This window comes from Bacillus rossius, chromosome 11 (assembly GCF_032445375.1).
Source record: "Bacillus rossius redtenbacheri isolate Brsri chromosome 11, Brsri_v3, whole genome shotgun sequence".
NCBI lineage: Eukaryota > Metazoa > Arthropoda > Insecta > Phasmatodea > Bacillidae > Bacillus > Bacillus rossius.
This window is the reverse complement of record NC_086338.1, coordinates 8,522,030-8,534,488: the sequence shown is the minus strand read 5'-3', so window position 1 is coordinate 8,534,488 and position 12,459 is coordinate 8,522,030.

Genomic DNA, 12,459 nt, shown 5'->3' with positions numbered 1-12,459 from the left:
AGCCAACGTCAGTTGTACCACGCCGATGCTTCGCCCGAGACTGCCCACGGACTGCCCTAGTGCTTACCACCTGCAAGAGCTGCTATCGGGAGTACCATCTATCCTGCTTAGGCTGGGATGACACCCCACTGAACCTCACGGAACTCTCTTTCAAGTGCGTAATATGTAGGAACACCCCAGAAATTCCCAGTGGCGCCGAAACGAAGATGACACCGAGGCCTTTCCGGGGACAAGACCATGAGGATCCTGTCAAACAGCTCCAGCACTGGGAGCAGGCCCTACAGACCCAGGGGATTCCCCAGGGCGAATGGATTGACCAGATAGGTCCATTACTACTTGGGGAAGCCTCTAGATGGTGGAATAACCATGAAGGGCTGTATGACACCTGGGAAGAGTTCACAGGGGGCTTCCTGAACCATTTTGGAAACCAATCAAGACTGGCAAAGCTTACTACCCAATTATATGGTACCAAACAAAAGGAAGGAGAGGATGTCGAAAGTTTCTTACTACAGAAAAGGAAACTTTATAAGAGGCTACACCCAGGAAGAGCCCCAAATGAATTTCTTCCTACATTGTTGGAGCTGATGCGGCCCAACCTACGGCCATTTCTACGGCATCCGCCTCCCGAGAATTTATCCGAACTTATGGTTCGAGCCACTGCCGTGCAGCGAGACTGTCTCGAAACTAGGGGCACTGTAACAAGTAAACCTTGTTCACCACCAACCCTGGTACAAGAATATGCTACCCCCAACAAAAGGTTGCCGAAGTGTTGGCACTGCCCTGAACAACACTTTCACAAAGACTGCCCAGTGCTCCGCATAAACAGTCTGAAAGGAACAGCCTCAACAAAGTAGACCCCTGGAGGGAAAGAGTGGTGCCAACGAGCCCTACCCCTACACCGAAGGTAGAAGACCTCAACTCCCAAGCTCGGCTCGAAGGTAGACCGACCCCGAGCCTTATGTGCGTACAGCACCACCCACAACAAGAACTGCCACGAGTCAAGGTGCAACTGAACTCACAGCCCATTCAGACTCTTATCGACTCAGCCGCCACCACTAATTATGTGCGCGAGAGTTTTGTGCAGACAATAGGGACCCCTATTAATTCCCAACCCCAAATGGCACAGCTTGCCACCCAGGGATCCACCATGACCTTACTGGGCAATGCTGTGGTACAATGCTGCATAGCCGATGTGGAGATGGAGATCCCATGTCTAGTCGCAAAGGACCTTCGAGAAGAACTTGTGCTGGGCCAAGATTGGCTCACGCAGCAGCAGGCGATATTGGACTTTGAAGATCAAACTATACACTTCGGACGAACGTCCCGCCGGACTCTTGACTGGGACACCAAAGGAATGGGTGACCTGAATGCCCCTAATCAAAGTGGTGTTAACCCTAATCCTGGAATCTGCACTGAACAACACAGAGACCAACCTATGGTTGTGTTGACGCAAGGGGACCAGAGACCTCAAGAAACTCCTTCCCTTCGCTCTGCCACAACCAAGCTAAGCCAAAATAACTCGGATAGTGGTTTTCAGTGGTGCCAGAAAGGAGGGACCCCAAAGGGGAAATCGACCATGCAGTCATGGAGACAGCCGCTGAGCGGCACACTCTCAAAGGCAAGATGCCACTGGAAGAAAGAGCCTTTTCCAGACCGAGGAATATGGTTTCCCCAGAACAGGATTCACCTGCAGCCATGGAGACGGAAAACAGATCTGTCCAAAAACCCCGAACCCCAGGAACCTATTAGCCCCTCTCCACCAGGACAACTAGCTCCAGGACCCTACGACCATGGGAACGGCTGGGCAGACCAGCCCGCTACCGACTAACCTCCGCGAAGTGTAGTGGCCAGTGTAGAAGAGCCAGCCCTGGGACTGAAGCCCAGCGTGCTGACTCCTGGCATGTGCAACGATCCCAGCCAAGGCCACAGAGGGAGGGGGGGCGAATTGTCATGTCCACCATTTTGGCCTCGGCTGGTATGATAGCACAAGCCCCAAGTGTGCCACCCATCCTACACAATCTATGGGGAGGAAAGTTAGTTCGCCACCCGCCCTAGATGGCAGACAAAGGGGAATGTAAATTAAGGAAACTTTGTCTACCTGCCCAGCCTAATTCAGGACAATTATGTAAATACCCAGTGTTGTATCAAGAAGCCTTTAAATTGTACAAGTAAATGTAAATAGTATTGTAATTCGAATATGTATGCACAGGAAGGGTACAGATGTGCCCTCCCTAATGAATATGTACATACATTGTATATTCACCCTGGCTGAGCTAAGCCAGGCAGAAAGCTCTTCCCAGTAATTCTGGGTAAATAAAAGTGGCGAGAATACTTGAGCAGTATTATTTAGGCAGCGACCTCTCTGGAGGACCGCTCCTCCTTCCTACCTCTCCCTGTTCGGGGACCGCTCAAAATGTAATACAATGTAATACATTTTAAGGATTATAAACCACACTCTTAATAATAAAGCATAATATCAGCTTTGATCTAGATTAGTAAAGTATGTACCGTATTTACCCGAATAGAGGCCGAGGTTTTTATCTCCAAAAATTACCTTCAAAATATTGGGTAACGCACATCAAGACAAAAAGCACTCAATCAATTAAGGCAATTAAAATAATTACTTATCGGTACTTTAAAAAATGAAAAGTATACTATAACCGCATTTAATGATTTACACAATTGGATTTGGTTTTCCATGGACAATAGCAATTTCACTAACTAATATATAAGTTGGAGAATACTGTATGTATGTAAGCAACATACGTAAACAAAACATTAGCCTGCAGAGTTACCAACATCTGTGCTTATTAGGGTGTGTTCCATTATGAAACAGTGAAACTGCAAAATGGCATCACATTTGAGCATGAAACATCATGGATGTTGGCACAACTGGTGTTTCGTCATAGATAAATACTGTTTTCTAACTTCCAATACTGGTATTGACGTCTTTCGTTAGTAGGTATATTACTGTAATCTATGATCAGATTCCAGGGACAAACTAACCTACAAAAATCTTTGTTAGTAAACACGTGGTACATAACGTAAGGTGTAATTTAGTGTTTATTATAATATTTATAAGATGATTTGTGGAAGTGAGCATGATGACAGTGAGGAAGAAGAAGACAATACAAGTGATTGTGATTCTAATGTGGAGGATGACTACTAACTGTTTTTTCCACTGGACAGTGAACAGGATTTAGGGGTCGGCCTCTATTCGGGTAAATACGGTAATTGCTAAGCAATAAAATAAGACCAAGTAAGTAGAAACACTGCTGCTGGTATGTGTACCCTAAGTAATTAAGTCATTGACAATTACTAATAATGTCAACGTAAGGATTACATTTGGTGGTACAAGGAATGCAGTACTATCATTTTATTTTTAACACTGTTCAAGGGGTATCTGAAAATGTAAAATGCTGGAAAGTGTATAATAAGTAATATGTATGAAAAATATATTTTTGTTCAGAGAAATGTAATATTAAATGACAAACATATAGTACTCTGATATACACATCATTATTCATAATGAGTGTCTGAAGCATATCTAAATACAGGTATATTATCATTTATTTAAGTCCTATATTGATTCTGTAAAGTATAAGTAAGCATACAGTCTATGTATATGCTTTCATACTTTAATTAGTAACATCAGACACTCAGTGGTTAAGCATATTAATAACAATATCACATAACATAAGGAAAATGTACTGATGCAGAAGTAATTTTTTTCAGAGAAAAAAAAATACAGCAATGTTTATGAAAACCCTATTTTTGTATTAAGTCTTTTGAAACGGTCTATTAACCATTATATTCACGAAACTTGTCAATTCCTAGCCATGTAGCTATAAATTGTACCTTTTCTCTCCACAAAAAACAGTTTGTGGGTTCATTTGAGGCCCTTGCACCCACAAACCATTTATTCAAGAGTACTTTAAGTTCCTCATATTTTGATGCATAAATGTATTTTTTCTTCAATTAATTTCAAAAATATTTTACAATTGTTTTCAGAGTTTAAATTAGCGAGTGAAACACTTGAGTACGTTTTTGCTTGTCCATGCACTTTCAAATGTTAGTTTTCTATCAATCAAAAATGTTTTCAATTTTTTACACTCTGCATTTTGTTAAAAATCCTACAGATAAAGCCACTTCAGCAAACACAAGGGGTTTTTCCTTATTCACAATATTATTTGTTGCCGAACATATTCATTCTAAAAAGATGTCAAACATTAATACTGGCATTGTATACTGTACCTATTCCTGAATTTATAAGTTATTAATTAATGAACAATAGGAATTTCTATAAACTGTAGTGCTATCATTGTGTGCTAGCATTTTCTCAAAGTCTGCCTTTATTAGGCTAGTGCATGTAGCCTATAAATACAATTTTCAATGGAAGAGCAATTCGAAAATTCACAAGATACAACGCTAGTGTAAAAGCAACAGCATTTTGTATTTGTTATTTCACATGATACTGGCATCTTCATAGGTAAGATGTCCATGACAAATGCAGGGTTAACAAATTTATGTACACATAGGATAAACAAACAGCGTACATTTGCGGGAAGCAGATTATGGGCGCGTTAAAATCAACCAAAAGTTACTGCATTGCATCAAATGAGGTTACAATGGGCCTGAAATAAACTGGTGCAAATAACGAGTAAATGTTAAGACGTGGTCATGTAAAATTGGGGTTGTACTGTATATCTGTACCCAAATGAACATCAATATGTAGGGGACAGAATGGACAATGTGAAAATCATCTTTGTTTCTGAATTATCTGAGTATATGTGACTGGTACCATTGACATTGATGTAAATTCCTTTATAACCAAGCTAAAAATATTAAGATGATGAAAAAAAATTTAAAGTGGGTTTTTATAATAATTTAACATACAAATTATAGGCACTAATTTATTGTACAATATTAAAGTAATAAACATGGAAACATTGTTATGTTTAAACATATTTATAACAGTTCCTTAATAACAACCTTATGTAGCTTTTGTTTCCTTCCCAGCACAGAAAACACTAAGAAAAACTTGTAGATGTGAGCTAACTACTTTCATCAACTCTTGGTCTAATAATTTGTCAAATGTAACTTACTTTATAAAATATTTTTTTTTATATTAGAGACACATTTATATTTCATAACCACATGGAGTGAAATAATCTAAAAATATAGTGGTTCAGTAAAAAAAACGTTGCCATTAGTAAGCATAGGTACTGACAACTATTCACCAAACTTAAGATATATTTGATTAGTTGTGCCTTATTAAAACTTCTTGAAATTAAACATTTTACTACCACAAAGTGTCCGTACAGACATTTAATTCTTATTTAAATGTATTTACAGTATCATTTATATACTTTCCTATTGTTTGAATTAACCTTCTCTCATGTCAATGCATTTTTACGAGCATGCAATAGTTGTATTACCTCAACTTGAAAAACACTATAGGTCTAACCTGAAAACAAGAACTTAAAGTATTTTGAACCTTATTATTATGAACTTATTTTTCCTATGTATTGTTGGAAGTCCTACTGATTTTTCATGTATGTTTCATCCTGTTCACATTTTTTATTTCGAATCTTATTGTTTTTCGAGATATTACTTACCTGTGATTTAACACTATTGTTGTGACCGAAGGCCATGAGATGCTGCTCTGGATTTCCCAGACAGGGTCTTCACGGGATTCGGCAGCACCGGAACAGGAAGTAGATTAAAAATTAAGAAAGAAAGTTTTTTTTGGCGTTACCACGTATAGGCTGAGGCCTAACGCCTTGGTGTTTTAAAATCTATAAAATATGGTTATCGTGTATTGTTGCTTATATGGTGTAATGTAATATTGTGCATCTCGACCTAGACATCGACAGTGAGTAAAGTTGTTCTGGTACTAAGAAAATCATTTTAGATTCAAATTTACTTGATTTTCACTAGTAAAGGTACGCCATAAGCAGATAGCTTCGCCATTGTACTAAGCAAGGGGCTTATAGCAAAAGTGATTTTACGCCCGCGTTAGTTGTTGAACTGTACCGTCATGTAAACTTTGTAACCTTAAACATTATTTGGAACGAAGATCAAATATTTTTGGCTGTTTTTAAAGAGAAGTATGTTTTCCGAACACTCAGTGGTCCTTCAGATCGATTAAAAATTGCTTCTACTGAGTAATGCAGTGTGCCTTAAGTAACTATTATTTTCTGTTTTCGTTATAACTATCTCTTTGAATTTAAACTGTATTAAAGTATCTACAAACATTTGTAATTTATCTGTGCCTCCGTATCTCCCAATGAGTTTAGCTACAATTAGACTCCAGAAGGGATTGATCACATGTAAATTTTAAATATTCAAAATAATTAAAATATATTTTTTTTTTTGCTCAGAAATAAAGCCTGTAAAATATAATAAATTTTCAACTAATCCTCAACTACGTCATACACCAAATAGAATTGTAAACTTATTGTAAGATTTTCATGTTTATTAATCTTAATACTGTTTAAATAAGATTTTGAAGGTTTTCAGTAGTCATTGTTTGTTTCTGTATGTCAGTGTTTTGTTGTTAGTGAAAGTGTTTGCTGTGTTTTGCCTCCTGTTTACAGTCATTTTATATATCTACCATTTCCACCTTCAAAACTATATTTTCATCCAGACTGCTCTTAATTTTAAATAATAAATCTTCCACCATTAAATTTTTTTTTTCATCATAATTCTCTTGTTATTTCTTTTTCTAACTGCATTCCTACCAGTATACTATAGTCTAGGGTTCCATAGCATACTGACCATATCATTTACAGTTTATCAGCAACAGGAGTCATTTGTTGTTGGCTCATTTATTTTAATGTATTTAATGTTCAAGGGTTTTAGTACAAATTAGTTTTAAATATGTCAACGAGTCATCCACACCACAGATTAAACATTTTCTTCACCTCTGTGGTATCTCCCACCATACTCAAGTATTAATTCTGTAAGCTGAAGTATAAGGTTAAGTTCCGAGCTCAGAAAATAAATTAAAAAAATATATACATAGAAGGAGGAGGGAACTGCCCAACATAAATAAAATTGAAACAATCTGTGAAAGAGCAGCATTTGAACTAGCTGTATGGATTTTTAATGAATGTGTGTATTAAAGGAAACTAACTGCATGTTGCTACAATTCTTTTTGCATGTGATTTATAAAGATAGATAACTATCTCAAAAATTGCATATACAGTAGTGTCTCATTCATCAAACCTTCTATTATCCTATGTTACTGCAGGAAAAAGAACACATCTTGTGCAACAAGATCTGTAAGTAGTGACCGTTAGCGTAGTTTCATATTTGTTGCCTAAACTTCTTTTCCAGTTAATTATTTCTGGATTTTTGTTGTAGAACATGATTGTTAGGTCCGTAATTTGAAAAGCTATAACATAGTCATTTAATATGCTTCTTTTTAACACCTTTCTATTATCCGACATTTTCGCTTAGCCGACGTTCTGCTGACATGTTAATGTCAGATGAGCAGGACTGTGCTGTATGTTGGTGCTGTACAATTCTGAATTTTCACAAAGTGTAACAACAGATTCAAAATGTTCCATTCCTCACAACATGAACACAAAATAAATCAAAGTTATTAAATGATTCTAACTTTGTGTACGCGTGGGATCTGAAGTAAAATTCTTGAAAGGAATGTCATCTGTGACTCCTTACCTTCACAATTTATTAAACCATTGAGGGCTTTTTTTTTTTTTCAAATATAAAATTTTCTATGGTAACACAGCAAGAATAACTATAACTGTTACTTTTCTTCACCAAAATGTCATGTAGTAAAAGTTTTTCATATTGAAATCTAGACATAACTAATCATTTCCCCAAGTACAAATGATTACATTGTATGTATGGGATTTTTAATGGAAGATAAAAGAAGCTGATTTTGTATTTTATGTATTAAATGATGAAATAGAATACAAGCAGTAGAGTATGAGAATATTTGTCAACTTTTCAAAATAATGAATCATGTCACACCCATGAATAAAGTATAAACTTTTTTGAAGTAAGATAAAAAGCAGAATATCTTGCTTCAGAAACAATGTAGACAGTAGAAATGACCGTTATTAATATGTAGGCCTATATAATTTCTGTGAATTTTTATTTTGGCCATATGTCATTTATGTACAGTAATACTATTGGTAACTCAAAACTTGCAATTTTATTATATGCAGAAAATTGTAAGGTTTTGTAAGCAGAAGTGCACTAAAATGCAATTGCTGATAAATGACTGCTTTCTAACAAACAAATTTTATCAAGAAACTTTATCAACTTGATTCAGTTTTAGGGTTGAAATTGATTTATTAACAAAATTATACAGATCTATGGGAATGTGGTAGAAATGCATGAAGCTGATTCTAGGTGTTATATTTAAACTACGTAGTTAAAGAGTCATCACACTGAACACAAACACAGCTTAATACTCTTTGTATTAATTTTATTACCACTGAAACCAGCTAAAACTGCTTAAGATTACATACACAAATTAACTAACATCAGTTATGAAATAATTTCTTCTTGGAATAACAAAATTAAAATAATACATAACAACAGAAACAATGTTATTAATAATGAAGATGGCTTTAATAATAGTTATGAACATGTCTAATTCATTACTACATATTAACAGAGCAAGTCCATAAAATATTGAACTCAGTTGGGTTTAAGAATTCCATCCTAGCATGTGCTACAGTAGCACACGATTCTAAAAAAAATTTGCCTCATCAACTTGGAATAATAAGTTACTCAGCATTATGTAGGCAATTTACTTTTTTAATAGTTAACATATAGTAAATTTTTTTTGGAATTATTAATGGAGCTGTACATATTGGTAAGCTACGTGAAACACAATTTACACAGATATACTCTACATTAGAATTTAAAAAATTAGTTTGCTTACTTTCACCATACCTATTTAGCTGAAACTGATGTAAGTTCTAAAATAGTATAAAACACTGTCTGTGTAATGCTAAATGACTAAATGAAGTTCTGTTTTTCAAATTTTAATTTTTTATCCTATGCTTTTACAACTTTTTTTTAATAGGTGCTCCAATTCTAATTTCTCATGATATGTTTAGACTTAAAGTCCGTGCAAAATCATTATTGCATACCATTTTTGAAATGTTTAAGATACATTTTTATCTCTCTATGTTTAGCAGGCAACAATGACTGCTTTTGTTTAGTACCAAGTTCCAAAGTTTAAAAGAAATCTAGGCCCCATATAAACAAATGTAAAAATGAAATGTTTAAAGAAATATTATTCATCACTTCAACCTACAGATTAAAAGAATAAACATATTATTACTACATAAATTGTTGTGTCCGGGATTCCGGGAGGGTAAACATATTGACAAAATTATTTCTTTGTATTGTATTTATTTCATTTAAGCATACATTTAAGACATTTATAAAGATAGTACGTAGTTCTTATGATTTAGTGGAAAGGGTACATGCGCACTTAGCCGGCTAATGCGTAGCGAATGTTTGTAATCTGAAAACGTCAGCGGGCATGTACACAGAACTGTTTGTGGAACTCTGCATGCTGTACAAACCAAGGATGAGTGTGCTTGTGCGTCGCTGCTGATTTCTGGAAGCCGGCGTGCCTCGTGACCGGACGCCTGAAAAACTGAACTTTAATTAAGGCGTTGCTGGCAGTGGACTGATGTGAGATACGCTGAGGGACAGCGAGCAGAGGAGGCTAGGCTCTCGGAAGGAGCGGATGTTTAGTATGTAATTATGGTTGACTTGCACGTAAATGAAGTGTAGAGTTGGCAGCAGGAGTAAAGAGATCTTCCACTGATTCATCGAATTCCTTCTTGGGGTACCTATCCCTTAATTTTGGCTCTCAGCGAGTGCACCGCTCAGCACTCGAACCCACCTAGGCCCGACTGCACAGTAAAAGGCAGAAGGGCGCAACAATAATTGGTGTCAGATGTGGGGTTAGCCAAATAGAAGGAACAAATATCAATGGAAGAATCGGATGACAGAGCTGCTGAGATAAGAAGATAAGAAATTTAGTATGACTACACGACTACGAATGGGAGATTTATCGCCGTGAATCGTGATGAGTCCATAGAGGGTAACACTGACGGAGACACGGAGGAGCTGACTGCTAAGGACAAGACAGGTGCAGATTCCAGATGGCGTCTATGTTCGAGTAAAGAAGACAACGAAAGAAGAAAGAATAAAGAAGACTTCTGGGAGACGACAGCAACGAGTCCAGAAGGCGTCTACAAACGAAGAAAGAAGATATTATTGTACAGGTCAGTCACACTGAGCTTCCTTTGATCCTTACGGTTGCAGTAAAAAGGAAGGAATTATTAAGTGCTCAAATTTTGTAACGGTAGTTGTACGTGAAATAACTATCAAACATGGCACAACAGGAGAGAGAGATTGTCAATCCGTTCTGTAGCTTGTCTGAGGCCATTAAACTAATCGGATAGCCGTTTTCTGGAAATAAAGAAACATTAAGGGAATTCATAAATTATGTTGAATCAGCATTCGAGTTAGTAAATCCGAATGAACATGATAAACTACTTAAATTTGTCAAAGCAAAAATTACAGGTGAAGCTAAAAGTAAATTATTAGCTCGCACAACGGTAGATTCATGGGATGGGGTGCGAGATGTGTTGGAAGAAAACTATGCAGTTAGGAGAACGTTAGATTGTTATGCTTGCACTATGTTTAATGCACGTCAAGGGAGGAATGAGAATGTAGCCGCATGGGAAGCAAATTGGATTCTATGATGTCACAATTGAAGGAAGCCGCGGCACGGATTGTAACAGCGCCGCAGTTAGTAGGGGCACAAGCATTAATTGATCATTTAGCCAAAGCCAGTTTCATACAGGAATTAATTGACGAGAAAATTCAAATGATAATACGTAGTAAGGAAAATGATGTTAGAAGTTTGGGAGATGCAATAGAAATTGCATTAGAGGAGGAAAGTAATATTAATTCACAACATGATAAAATTAAAGATAGAATGGGTATGAACACAGATAACAGGGATTACCGACCCGTACGTAAGTGCACAAATTGTAATAAACTGGGACATACATCTGATAGGTGTTTTCTCAAACAAGAAATAAAACGAGAACGACAGATAAACGTGAACATTATCTGTTACCAATGCGGACAAGTCGGACATATTAGGCATTTCTGTCCTCAACAGTGGAAGCAACAAAGGAGAAGTAATGACACACTTTTCTGGGACACAAATACGAATGAAACTACGGGAAACGAATTAGGAGGGGTCACAGGCAGCCAATGAACCCCTCCAGTGTAACAAAATGAAAATTAGGCTGCATTGATAGCAAAAACCAACAGTCCGTATACATAGAACAAAATTTAACTTTTATTGAATTACCCTTAGACGGAATACAGGAAAATGCGGATAAGAGAATGCTAGTCAACTCCGGCTCTGAGATAAGTTTGATTGCTTACAATTGTTTAAAGACAGACCATAAGGCACGCGTCAACATGAGAGATCGCCGCACTCTTATAATGTTTTTGAACATAGGAACTGCACCCAATCGACCTTGTTTTAAATTTCATGTCGTTAAAAATTGCCCTTATACTGGAATTTTGGGAAATAACTTTTAGGTTGCACAACAAGCAGTCATAAATTACCCACAGAAAAAGGTGGTGTTAACAAAATTAGCAATTGATATACCCATGGTGTTAAATACAAGAGATGAAGGAAATTTTAAAGAACTTCCTGGGCATGTGATAATTCCCGTGAGATGTGAGTTTTTAATGGTAGCTTATACTACTGATAAGGGAGAAGGAATAGTAGAAAACGGGAGTTACAGAAAGGAGTTTACCTGGCGAATAGCTTAACGATGGCCTGGAATGGAACTTGTGTTTATAGTGTACTAAACACGACCAATGAAATAGTAAAGTTGCACACACCTACAGTGACTTTAGAAGCCGTAGAGATAGCAAAACAAATAGAAAAAGGGGCAAAACAATCTAATAGAATTGCACACTGCGATCATTGTTACGAGTAGATCAGTGAATGAAGAAGAAAGGCGAGAAATTGAAAATTGTTGTTTCCAATATTCAGACATATTTCACTTGCCAGGCGATAAACTGAAGTGTTCCCCTACCGTTGAACACACTATCCCCACCATAGAAGGTGCCAAGCCTGAACGTTCATCCTTATCGTATACCCGAGACTCATAAAGAAGAGGTATATAGACAGGAGTTAGAGATGATTAAGGATGGAATAAAAGTGCCAAGTCGAAACCCTTGGAATGCACCCATTTTAGTAGTACCAAAGAAACGGGATGCCTTCAGGAAACAAAAATGGAGGGTGATTGTGGATTTCCGTTCTTTGAACGCCTTAACTATAAGCAATGCGTTTCCAATCCCGAATATTTCAGAAATCCTGGACCAATTAGGGCAGGCTAAGTACATTGCCACCCTTGATCTAGC